The sequence below is a fragment of the Gallus gallus genome, chromosome 1, assembly GCF_016699485.2.
Source record: "Gallus gallus isolate bGalGal1 chromosome 1, bGalGal1.mat.broiler.GRCg7b, whole genome shotgun sequence".
Lineage (NCBI taxonomy): Eukaryota > Metazoa > Chordata > Aves > Galliformes > Phasianidae > Gallus > Gallus gallus.
Window position 1 is genome coordinate 56,919,875 of NC_052532.1, and position 13,207 is coordinate 56,933,081.

At 46.5% G+C, this 13,207-nt stretch overlaps 1 protein-coding gene across 7 annotated transcripts in view; it reads right to left on the reverse strand.

The window, feature by feature from the left end:
• DENND2A (DENN domain containing 2A) overlaps window positions 1–13,207 on the reverse strand; it is a 57,421-nt gene that overhangs the window by 42,386 nt on the left and 1,828 nt on the right. The gene's annotated exons all lie outside the window — the stretch shown is intronic.

Genomic DNA, 13,207 nt, shown 5'->3' on the forward strand with positions numbered 1-13,207 from the left:
CAGGTAGTGACGTCAGTCACTTGTCATGAAAAAACAGACAAGCACTGAAGCACTGTCTGACATCATGGTGAGCCCTGAGAAGGGCAGGCCAGGAGGTTCTCAGCCACTCCTCCTCATTCCCTGCCAAATAAAGCAAAGAATCCCTGCAGGCACCAGTTCCACCACCGGTTCACCTCCAGAATGGGTCCCTCCTGTGCCAAGCGAGGCTGCAGATGTGTCCATCCAACACCCGTGGCTAAGCTGGAGTGCCCAAGTGCTGCAGGCCTACATGCATGCAAGACACAGCAGGAACTGCTCAGACAACTGCAAATGGGGCACCCGAGTGCTCAGCTTCACACACATGGAAACTACATTCAAAGATCGCAAGAAGTTTCAGCTTCAGGTTTGCTTGTTTTAAAGGCTAACTGAAACGGAACACTGAATTCTGACAGTATGGCATCAGAGTAGAACTGGCATGGAGTTACCGAACGGCTCAGTGCTCTGGCTCACACAGATCTATGCCATCTGACATAGTGGAAGAGCCAAGGCAAGAGCAGCTGCAGGAAGATGGCAGGTCAGACATTGCTAGGATTTGTATGTATCTATCAGAAGCTTCAGGAATCATAGGCTCTGTTCCAGGTTTGGAAGAAAGCAGCTATGGCAGCCTGACCTAGAGGGGGTTGGAACTAGATGATCTTTGAGGTCCCTCACAATCCAAACTATTCCATGATGCTCTGATTCTACCATTAAGCTTGTCTTGTCTTTCAAAACTTACTCTGGCCTTCCTCTACTTGACTTTTCTCACGTTCTCCAGCTAGGCCATTGTTCCTCACCATCTTCCTTGTGTACTCAACACCAGACTCTGCTCCTTGGCTGTCCACTTGGACATACAGCCATGATTAAACTCTCTGAGGTCACTACTTGAGTCCCAGTTTCTGCTAGTCTTATGTTTATCTCACTCACCATCAGCAGTCTCTTTGCTCTTCTCCATCCCTCCTTATCCTCATGACTATTTCCCACTGTATATTCATGCATGCAAAGTATAGCACGCATTTCTTTATAAGCAGAATGATGGCACCTTTATGTCCAAGTCATTGCCTTTGACTGAGACCAAGGTTTTTTTCCTTCCTTTCTGATCCAGGTTTCACCTTTCCTGGACACCAGCAAAATAAGTGGTTTCCACCTCTTTTCTGTTATAGTGCCAAAGGGATAATTGATGGCACAGAAGAAATGAGTAACAACCACCAGTCTACTCCACCATTTCTGGACTGAGATTTACAAGGAAGTCCTACTAAATCACAGCGATGTATTTTGTACCTCTGGTTAAGAGGCCAACTTTTGGCCCTGAAATGGAGATGCTATGTATCCATTGCCATACGACTCCCAAGCTGGGATTTCATTATAGGATCACTGTTGCGGCTGCAATGGCACAAGGCTCTGCTCTGAAAGGAAGCTAACCCTCAGCAGTGAAAAGAGGGGAGCCAGCAGGAGCTGCTGTGGGTAACGTTGGTGGGTCACCCCAGGTCTCAAGTGCATCCAGAGGCAGTCCTTGTTCTGTAGTAAAGCATCACTCTTCTGTAGTAAAGCAGTGGAACCCTTGACAAACTACTCTCACCTCTTACCCACCGTTTCCATCCACCACCCCCTTGTTGAGCACCGTAGGTGATGCTCCACAGGGATAGCATGAGTGTCACCTGCCTGTCACAGCGAGCTGGAAGGATGGCACGTAATCACTGGAGATTTCTGCTACCAAAAATAAAAGAAAATCTGCTGAACATAGAATCACAGAATCATCTAGGCTGGATAACATCTTCAAGATCACCAAGTCCAATCATCAACCCAGCCTAGTGAGTCCCATCACTAAACCACATCCCTCAGTGCCACATGTGCAAGCTGAAATCTCCTTCCCACAGAGCCCTGGAAATTTCAGTCGAAGATGACAGAGTGGCAAAGGATGCATTCCTGATCCAAACAGCATCCCTCACCAACAGACAGCACTTCCATTAATAAGCATAAGATTAGTCTTAGCAAAGAAAATCCTGATGTACTCTAAATGCAGAGAAAGTAGTACATTTTTTCTTCCCTAGTTTCACTCTCTAAAACAGCTGGAATGTTTTGGTTGCAGGATTGAAAGCAATTCAGCCAGAGGCAAATACTCAGAAGGGAAACAGCAGATTGAAATGATACAATTGACCTAAAGGCAGAAATTAAAAACAGTCTTACAATGTGAATTGTGCTCTATTAAAGGTGGGGCTAGTTGCACCCACTATTATTAAGCTTGTCCCACATTTCCCATTGTCTTATTTTCCCTTTGTTCCTGCCTTTAAACACATAACAAACAGAAGAAAAGCTCAACAGCTCAAAGGGAATTCAACATCCCTCCAGTTTCCTGCAGACAACTACACCCTCAGCTGGAAACACGGCACTTCCAGAGGCAGTGGCAGGATGGGACAGGACCATGTCTAGCAAGACAGCAATACTCTCTCATTCGTAGATTTAGTTAAACCTTGGGTGTATAAAAGGTCAATTATGTTATTTCTTCTGGTGGCAAGAATGGTTTGTATTGCTGCTTAGAGACATCTTTACTCCAACAGCAGGTTCCCTACACAAAGGAAGGAAGAGATTAATCTGGCATTTAGCCCAGGGAGGTGGTAGAGTCACTGTCTCTGGAGATGTTCAAGAAACATGTAGATGTGGCACTGAAGGACATGGTTAGGAGGCACGGTGGGGATGGGCTGACAGTTGGACTAGATGATCTCAGTGGTCTTTTCCAAGTTGATTAATGATTCTAGGATTGCCATTCTAGCTCCTAAAATTAATTCTAATTACAACGTTTAGTGGAATGACATGTTCCAGACTCAGCTTTCTGCAATGAAATCATGAACAAACAAACAAAAAAATCCAGATGGAGAAACCAAGACCCTGGGACATGGAGGCAGGAGTAGAGGATGACTCTGCTGTGCCAGGTCCTGGCAATACAAGCCCACCTCTGTGCACTTCAGATTTCACATAAGCACATCCGTGAAGATGGTGGAATCAGCCCGTTTCACAGAGGGATAATAACAGAATCACAGAATTGTCTGAGCTTAAAGGCATCCTTAAAGACCATCTGGTCCAACTCCCCTGCAATAAACAGGGACACCCACAGCTACATCAGGGTGCTCAGAGCCTCTCCAACCTGGCCTTCAGTGTCTCCAGGGATGGGGCATCCACCGCCTCTCTGGGCAACCTGTGCCAGTGTCTCACCATCCCTACTATAATTTTTTTTTTCTTATATCCAATCTAAATCTTGTCTTCTACTTTGAAACTGTTTCCACTTGTTCTATCACAACAGACCCTGCTAAAGAGTCTGTCCCCTTCCTTCCTACAGCCCCCCTTTAGACACTGAAAGGCCACTATCAGGTCTCCCCAGAGCCTTCTCTTCTCCAGGCTGAACATATTTACTTTTGCTTTACAGCCTCACAAATGAAAACTCTATTACATTAAGCCAAGGCTGAATAAGACAGTAGTGGTGAATCCTGTGTTCCTGAAGCAAACGCAAGCTTGCTGATGACATCAGTGCAGCCAGCACTCCATACCTGTTTTCTTTGGCTTTGAAATTACCCACATACAAGACAACCACAATCAATATGGAATAAAGCAACAGAAATATGGACCAGATTTACACTAGCAAACATCTGCCAGCAGAACAGCCCATCAGCCACAGGACAGGCAGGATTCCTAACAGATACGGCAGAACTGGCACCATCTCCAACAAAGACCAAGCTCTATTGACATAGCACATTTCTACCAGTGTAGCCAACTGGTGTAGCTTTTTTCATTCCTCTGATTGGAATGCTACAAATATTACGAATACACCAGTCCTACTACGACAGTAAATCACTTCTAGTGTAAAAAGAACTGGAAAGAATTCAGAGTTATTGTTAAGCTTGTAAGAAAGTCAAACATTTGACAACCTAGGAAACAACCTGCCCCTAAAACAGAGCATTCAGACCATGAACAACACTGGAATTAATTTTCAGTGCAGTGAGATAACCTCTGATATTCTAACACAAGCGAGATCCAAAGAGGTCCCTTCAAGGACCAACTCTGCAAAGAGTTTCCTGGCAGGAAGACAAATTGTCTCACATTGGGAAAGGAAATGAGAACATGAAAATGAAGAACTCACAATTCTTCCAAAATAAGTTATCATTGGGGAAGATAAACCGAGCCTCAGCGAATATCTCCTTCGGTGGCCTTCACCCTGCAGGATGCTGACTGCTTCCCCTCCCGAGGAGGGTCCAACACGCAGCTTCCTGCAGCGCCCATCACCCTGGCCTTGGAGCACCAGCTGTGTGCTCCAGCAGACCTCAGAGCTTCCCAAACCCACGACCTGCCCACAGCTTACCTCTGAGCATCACCCTCCCAGCTCAGAGAGCCTCCTGGGGATTGCCTTTTGGTTCTGGAGACCCCACTTCCCCTCGCCTCCCTCCTGCATACCTAAGGCATTGCAAACACAGATCTGCTTACTGCAGATCCCATTTCTTACTGAGACCTTCCAAGCGCAGCACAGCACAGCACACGCCACCGCACCGCTCAGCCTTTCTTGCAAAGCCCAGGCCAGGCGCAGTGTGGGCTGCCAAAGCTGACCCATCACGAAGAGGAAATCTGCACAGCTTTAACAAAAAAAAAAAAAAAAGCAACCCCAAAGCAACAACAACAAAAAAACCCCACCAACCTCTTGCATTTATTTATTTTTCCAGGAGGAAAGCTGCTCTCTGTGTATGTGTGTGTGTGTCAGGACAATAGGAAAAAAGACAGTGCAGTGGAGCTGCCAGGAAACAGTCAGCCATCTGCCTGCATGGAGAGCAGTTTTTCCTTTTCTTTTGTACCAAAAGGAATGTAGCCGAGAGCCGCCATCCCCATCCGCCTGCGCTAGGGAGGAAATCTGAGCGCCTGTTCCCTGCCAGGGAAAGGAAGCAGGGGGAGGGAGCTGGCCCCAACCCTGTGGTTACGTGGGTCACTGCGCTCCTGGCCAATAAAAGGGGGAAAAGCCAACCCCAAATCCTGGGGGAGAACAGCTCTTCCTCCTCTGCCCTGCTGCTCTCTGTGCGGCTCGCTGCCCCCATAAGCGCTCACTCCTTTCTCACTAATTGCAACAGGAGTCTCTGCCTAAGTACCTCTGGAAAACCAAGAAGACCATCTGTCTGCACCTTCATGCACTGACATACCTTGAGGACTCTGGCACTCAGCCCACACGTCTGCGCAGCTCAGTGCCAAGTTGAGTTGGCACAACTTGCTACCATGGAGATGGCTGAGATAACGGGGCATGGTCCTGAAGAAGGCACTCCCAGAAGAACCATGAGTTCAGACACAGTCTAAAGGGCTTCATCATGCCCCAGCAGCTCAGCAGAGGGGGAGACCGACCCTGTGATGCACCTGAGCATGTCCAAGTGGGAGCTGGGCTGCCGTCTGCACGTCCCAATCTCTTTGAGACCCAGGTTCCCACAGTCTGCAATGACTTTCTGAACGCGCCACCCCTTGTAATGCAAAGCTTGGTGCAGCGCAGGGAATGACATGAAACCACATCCTTGGGTGCCTCTCTCTCAGGTGGGAGGAGAAACAATGCACACAGCTGGAAACAAGACAGAGATCTGACCTAAGAAAAAGGCTTTGTTTGTTTTTTTTTCACCAGGAGGATCATAAAGCATGGGAACAGTACTGCAGCCTCCATCTCCGCAGTTTTCTGAAGACCCAACATGAGAAACCTGCTCTGAACACAGAGCTGAGCCCGCTTTAGCGAGGAGGCTGGAACCTCCTGCAGTCCCTCCCAGCCTGCACCACCAGACGATCATCTGTCATCAGTGACAGCAAAACAAAGAATTCACTCTCATTTCCTTTGTGAAACATCAAACAAACAAGCAAAAAGTTGCAAAACTCTCTCCCTTTTAAAACACCATTACTGAGCACCTTTCATAGAATCACAGAGAGGCTTGGGTTGGAAGGGATCTCAAGGATCAACAAGTTCCAACCCCCCTGCCACAGGCAGTCAGTTTTTCCAGTAGACTGTGGTTTTTTCCCTTTCATCTTCTAAAAACTCCAACTGATCAGCAAGTGAGCAGAAAAAATGTCTGCTACTGCAAGACACAAAATGATGCTATTGCTAACACGTTCACGCTGTCCTTCTTCCTCCGTGGTTCAGCAGTGCCTAATAAACTCCAGCAGTTCAGGGAAAGGAATCAGGGAGGCCATCAGGAAGACTGCCTTGGCAAATACTGGTGGATGGTGTACATTTTCACTACAGTATCAGAAGAAGAAAATATTTTCTTCCCAAATTTATTCCACTTTCAAAGAGATCAGGGTTCAAAAAGTACTGAAAATTAGTGAGAGCATCTTCTTGGTTTCTCATGGCAGAAAACCTAGAAACTGGAAATTTCTCAAATGGGCACATATTATTCACAGCTCTTCTCCAAGGGATGTGCTAAAGGCAATATGTACTCTACGAGTCTTTTAATTTCCACTGTTTACTCTCTTTCACGTGCACCAAACTGTCTGATAAGGGAGCACAAGCAGGGAACCCATGCACGACTTCCTCCACTGAGCCCTTATCTCATAACTGAAGCGGAGCTTCCCTAATAGAAGCTTCCAACCCAGAGAAAGTGCATCCAAGTTTTGTATTCCAGGGTAACCACAAGGGCATGCTCCACCCAAGATGTTTCAGCGTTGTCCTGGATGGGGCCCCAATGCTGTTTATTGCGCACAGGAAAAGCACATTTCTTCAGAGCAGCCAGCACTGAAAGCATTTCACAAGGGCGTATTTTACAGCACCCAAAACAAACTACCAAGTAGGAGTCTTTTGGAGCCAGACCCATAGCAGAAGCCCCTATCCCTTGGACAATTCGGTAAATACCATTCTTTTTCATCTTCAGTCATAAACATTTGCTGTTCCAGACCAATGCGAGGTAAAATCAGCCCTGCTCAAGGCACTGATGTGAGGCATGGTGTGGCTTGTACTGCACACAATCCTCCACATTCACCTTGCTTCTGCTCCTCACCAACACGCACAGGTCCACAGAAGCCTCAGCAAAGCCCCCTCAGCTCATCCCCATTAAGCCTCTACTGGGGGGAACAAGTCCTACAGATTTCCCTGTGGCATCAGGAAGTCCAAATGTTTCCTGTAGGACAAGAGATGAGGCCTCCCAAAGCAGATCACCAACACTAGGAGGGAGGTGGCCATCCTAGGACAATGCTGTAATGCCCCAGTGATCCACAGCTTCCTCCATGAAGTTCCCATTTTCCTTGCCCCCCAAAAATATAAGCTTTACAAACTCAGCTCAAAGGGCTCAGCCCAGGAAAGAGGCTCTTCCATAAATCTCCCTCCAGAAGACAGTAAGTTTAACAAATAAACACACCCGCTAGATTAGATAACCTACTAACTGGCCACTTAGGGAGGCATGCCTCCCCAGAACCACCTGCTTTGTACAGAGGTGTTGCTTCAGTTATCCATGGCTGAACAAAACAGATCTTTCAATAGGTCAGATTTACTGAAAAGAGCACGGCTATGGACATTACTGGCAAACTAAGCCCAAACTCAACGTTTTAGGGTAAATTCCCCAAACATTTCCTTCAAGCAGATGAGCTTATGCAATGCTATACTTGATTTACTTCTTGGCTGGTATGAAAAATGTTTGGCATTCGAGTAGGCATTCTTCTTCCCATCTCTTCCACATGTAGTAATTCAAACATTCATACTGGATAGCGTTTACTTAATAAAAATCTGCCGTCTGCTTCTCTTAGCGGGTTCGTTCCATTTGTATTAAAAAGAAAAACATGGCAGGAGGGAAATTTCTGCAGTAAAACAGGCTAGCAAGAAGGGTTTTTTTTAACATGCCTTCCTAAGCAAAGGAAATATTAGAGGTGCACGGCTCTTGAGAATACAGCTATCCCATAAAACTAAGCAATCACAAATAGATTTGCTGAGTGAATACATTTCTTATGGTTTCAGATCAACTGAAACTGCTTTTGAGACGTTCAGTACAATCAGATACGGTGTGCCCAGAAAAAGTGATTCAAGGAAGCGTTTGGTGCACACTGAAGGAAGCATACAAAGTTAGGTTCTCGAGTTTAAAATGTCATCTCCTAGTAAAATGTAACTAGATTCTGAAGGGCTTAAGCTCTCCCTTTAGAATTTGTTTTTCTGGTGACCTCATCCAGATACATCCTGCTGTGCTTCATCAGCCTATCACCAAGTCCTGCTGACACACTGAAGCAACTGCTGAAGAAAACTTGCATTATACAATCTTCTGCTTAATTCTGCATTCAAGCATTTCGTGGGTAATCGTACCAAAATCTCCTCTATTGCAAAATACTGTTCACGAATTAAAAAAGAATGAGTTACATGTGCAAGAGAAACAGCACGACAGCTCAACTACTTAAGCCCATCAGCAAAAAAAAAAAAAAAGAATGGGTTGGCGATGAACTGTTTCCAGCCCCTCTTTGAAAATGCCTTTTTTCTTTCTATTTTTAAGTAATGTAGTCCAAGATCAGGCTTGATTGTTCCAAAAAGTATCTTTACATGGAATCTGAAGTTTATAAAAAACAACCAACAACCTGAGCAGAGGGCTGAATGGAGTGTGAATTAGCAGAGGGACTGGGATCATCAGCATGCGTGAACAGTTTGGTACGAAGCACAGAAGGCCAACCGTATCCTGGGTTGCAACAAGAGAAGTGTGAGCAGCAGGTTAAAGGCAAAACTGCAAGACGGTAGGTTTAGACTAGATATTACGAAGAAATCCTTTACTGTAAGGGTGGTGAGACACTGGAACAGGTTGCCTGGAGAGGTTGTAGATGCCCCCTCCTTGGAGGCATTCAAGGCCAGGCTGGATGGGACTTTGAGCAACCTGGTCTAGAGGGAGCTGTCCCTGCCTATAGCAGGGGGTTGGACCTACATGATCTTAAAGGTCCCTTCCAACCCAAACCATTCCATGATTCTATGAAGCACAGAAAAGCTGGGATTTGTGCTCCTGCGGTGATCGCCCCTTGGAGCTGAAGTGCTTCACCGCTCCAGCAGGGCATGTCCTTTGTTCAGACAATGCTTCCAGATTCCTTTGGATGAAAAAAAACAGTTTTGCCCCAAGCAAGCAAGCATTATGCAGATGGCACGTTAAACAATATACAGACCAGAATATATTATTTAAAAGTAACCTCATCAAGTCTTGAATGTTTTACAAAATGTGAGGCTTTTAGAGGTAGCCTTGTTTTTCCCTGAAACATGCCCCAAAGCACCTCTCTTTGTCCAGTGGAGAAATTCAGGAATTTAACAGGGGAAACCTTTGTTTCCCACCCACCATCCTACAAGGGAAGCTTCTTGCTGCGCAAACATGAGGACACCGACGGGACAAGCTTTAGCACAGCAGAAGTGGCAGTGTCTTCCACCAACAAAAGTACAGGATTGTTTTATGTGAGAGGTGACACCAAGGCAGGACTTCAACTTGGAGTCACTCAAAATAATCTCAGGGGAAAGAGAAATCTGATGAAAAAAAACCCAAAAACAACAACAACAAAAAAGCCAACAACAGCGTGTGTCGATTTCCCAGTAGGAAACTTTTCTCCGAGTTTGACATAGCTGAAAAAGGGCAGCCAGCAAGATCAGGGTTTCTTACATCATCTGGAAAAAGCTCAACGCCTTACACATCTCTTTTCAGGATGCCTGCAGAACTGGGCCACAAATTACTATGCACACAGCCTAACTTGTCAAGGCAGGGAAAAACAGATTCTCGGTTACAGCTCGCTGATCCCAAGCTCACTGAATTCATGGAAAAGATCCCACTGACTATAGCAGACAGTGAACGATACCTCAAATCTGGTTTTGGCCAGATGCTAATTTCAGAAGAGCCCCAACAAGCTCTGGGTGATCCAAGACTCAGCTCTTACCTACAAGGAGCCACACAGCCTATGCTCACAGCATGTTTGGCAGCTGAAATACCCAGTTCTGTGTGCGGAATACAGATCTACGTGCAGGGGGGCTTAGTGTTTCTAAAGAAAAAGCTCCAACTGTCTGAGAAGTCTTTGGGAATTCTTTCCTTTTTAACTGAGGAAGGCGCTGTATGGCTGACACTACCAACAGAACTCGTATTTATGAAGTGCCCTCGCGCTGCCCTGAGAAATTCGCCGTTTCCCTCCATGAAAATTGGCGCTCTCTATCATGAGAACATAATCCCCCAGGACAGGAGAAGCAGGCCTCTTCCCTGCTCTCCTCTGCAAACAGATGTGTGCATGTTCCCAGCTCTGTAAGTCACGGCTGCCTCTTGGCAAGGAACGCCGGCAGCTGCACATCTGCAGAGGGGAAGAGCTTTCAGCAGAAAATACAGAGGGGGATCTGATCCTCCCCCCGCCCGCAAAGCAAGCTCAGCGTTTGTTCCTCTCCAGATGACACCCTGATGGGTTGATTTAATCATTCGCAGATGCATGCCTATTCACGGGGCTAGCAAAATACCAGGGCGGTGAAAGCATCTCACCTGAACTGCTCGCAGGACTGTGCCTCGTCAGCAAGACCTTGGCAAGGAGTCTCACAGGATATGAAGAGGAAAGTGCTGTTCAAGGATATCGCTGATATAAAATGATCCAACAGAATACCACTGTGTGTGCGAGACCGCTTGTGATGAGGGAAACACCTAGGCAGGTGTTTAATTTTAAGTGTATGCTCAAAGCCCACTGTCTTCAATTAGATGTGAGGCTGTGTCGCACACAGTCCCGCTCTGACTTCCCACGAGGAAACGATACACTGTGCTGGAAACCAAAGGGCTGTGCTGGAAGGATGGCACATCTGCCTAAATGACTTAACAAATGGGAGGCATCCTACAGAACATTTAAATGTGGAAGGATCACAGAAACCCTTCACCACCTTTATTCCTAAAGGGAAAATAGTAAAAACGCAGAGTCCCTAGCCATTTAAAACAATTCTGGCTATGAACAGCAGTAAATCCATGTCCTCTGAAACAGCCTTTCCAGTGGGTTGCCAGTCCCCAGAAGGGACTCTTCTGAGTGCTTCCCCAAGGTTTTCCACCACGCAGTCTTCTACAGACACCTAACCAAGACAAAACCTGAACCAGATGAGCACCTCAAACGCCAGATTGTTCAGCAAATCCAATTACACACTGTGATGCCTAATGAGGATAGCCAGGGATGGCTGCAAGCATCTGTGCACAGAGCCTATCTTACTACAGCCTCCAAACCAGATTGATAGCTCTCAGCTGGAAGGAACAAGACCCATGAAACAAACCTCTGTCAGCATTAGCAATACTGACTTACAAAGGAGCCCAGACCTGCTTCATTTAAGGATGGCATGGCTAAAAATAAAGTAATGCCCCTCCGACTGCCCACGCAGCAGTATCTGCCTTACTACTGCCGGACCACAGCCCTAGCCAGAATTCACAGATCCCACTTCAGGGACTGCAGAGCCAAACAACACCTAATGTAGTTGCCCAGCATCCTTCCTTTTGCCTTCTACTCTTATCTTCTGTCACATATCCAGGAATGACCTGTGCCCACACCCACGTGCCAGCAATGCGTGAAGAACCCAGGGGCTGCTCTTTGTGTAGGTCGCTGCCTTTATTTCAACCCCTCTGCTCCTGGGCCCCACTGCCTCTCGCCCCTCCCAGCTCACTCTCTGCTCACGAGGACAGAGTTTCCATCCTGGCTGTGGGCCAGCATACGTACAGGCAAAGGCAGCGCTCAGGAAAAGCCATCTTCTGCTCCCTTTTGGTGCATGAACACTGCCCGTCCCCAGCCCAGAAGGACCTTGCTGCAATACAGAGGGCCCAGGGATCTGCCCTAGTACCAGCTAAGCCTGCTGCACGACCGAGGAGTTACTTGTGGGATGGCAGAAATGGACATATACCTCTTCTAAGTTGCACCTTCAGTCCTATGTCTACAGATACAGGGTGCCTTGACCCAGTTAGCTGGTGAACCATGTAAAGGTCAGGCTAGATCATCAGTAGGACTGGCCTAAGGGACTTCTAGTACTGACTTATTTAACAAAGTGATGGTGCCTTTCAGTGCCATACAGACAACAAAGACCTTGAAATGGCCCAGATCCAAGATCAACCATGGCCTCTGCTGAAGTCAACACTGCAAAAGCATAGCCAGAAGCCAAGAACCTGGAGCTCAGTCATGCAGTATGCCGGGCTAACCGTGGAGACAGAGAATGAAGGCAGTCCTATTTGGCCTTCACTAAGACCTGGGCTGAAACCACCAAGAATTACATTCATATTCACACATTTCAGCCTTTCCTTTCATTTCCAGTAGTCGGTAAAGCTGTTTAGAGGTGAAAAACAAAACTCTTGTAAGTCCGATAAGCACGCTATTGTCTTTCCCACTGTACTTCATGGCAACAATCGAGAGCACACTGTCCCTTTCCGGTCCTGTCTGAGTAAAACAATGCCCAGATGCAATGTTATTTGAGCCATGCCTAGATAAAACCAGGCTCATTCATTTACTTTCAGAGCTCAAGTCCAACAAGGAATTTCCTCCTAGCTACATCCCACTCGCTTCTTCCCTGTGGAGTCTTCTCAGCCCTTAAGGAGCTGCTATGCAAGTTAATTAAAAGTCTTATTTCAGCATTTCCTTCGCAGTAGAGGCCTCTTCCAGCCAGCTCTTGGGATCCTGCCAACAGACATATCAGCCAGTAGTACTTAAATCCTTCCACTAAAAAATGCTTCCCTAAAGAGCTTATACCCCAGTTCTGAATGCCTAAGAGAGCTGATCATCAAAATCAAAGAGCTTCTACAAGAGCTTACGAGTGGTTCTTCTCCATTCTCATGGACTTAAGTGCACTAAAGAGGCTTTTCTCCCCTTGGTTTGGCCCCCACTTAGAGCTGTGCTTCAGTACAGGAAATAATGTCAGGTGGTAGAAGAGAGAATGAACTGCTTTGGATGAAACATTTACGGAGGACCCAAAGAACAGGACCCTTAACAGGAACTTCCGAAACTTGCTTAACACCCATGCTTAACACTGGCTCTCACTGGAGGATACATTAAACTAGGGGCAAGGATTACAAGTGCCTCTGTGTTCCCAGAGCGCAGAGCGTAACAGAGGTTTAATTACAGAACAGATAAATTGGTTGTTATGGCCAATATTCAGAGTAACTCACTACAAAGCTTCCACTGAGTTTAAGTTTAGACCACCCCTGAACACCACAGCCTTGTAGCTGATATGGTCTTTATCATCTCCTTGTCAAAAAGAAAACTT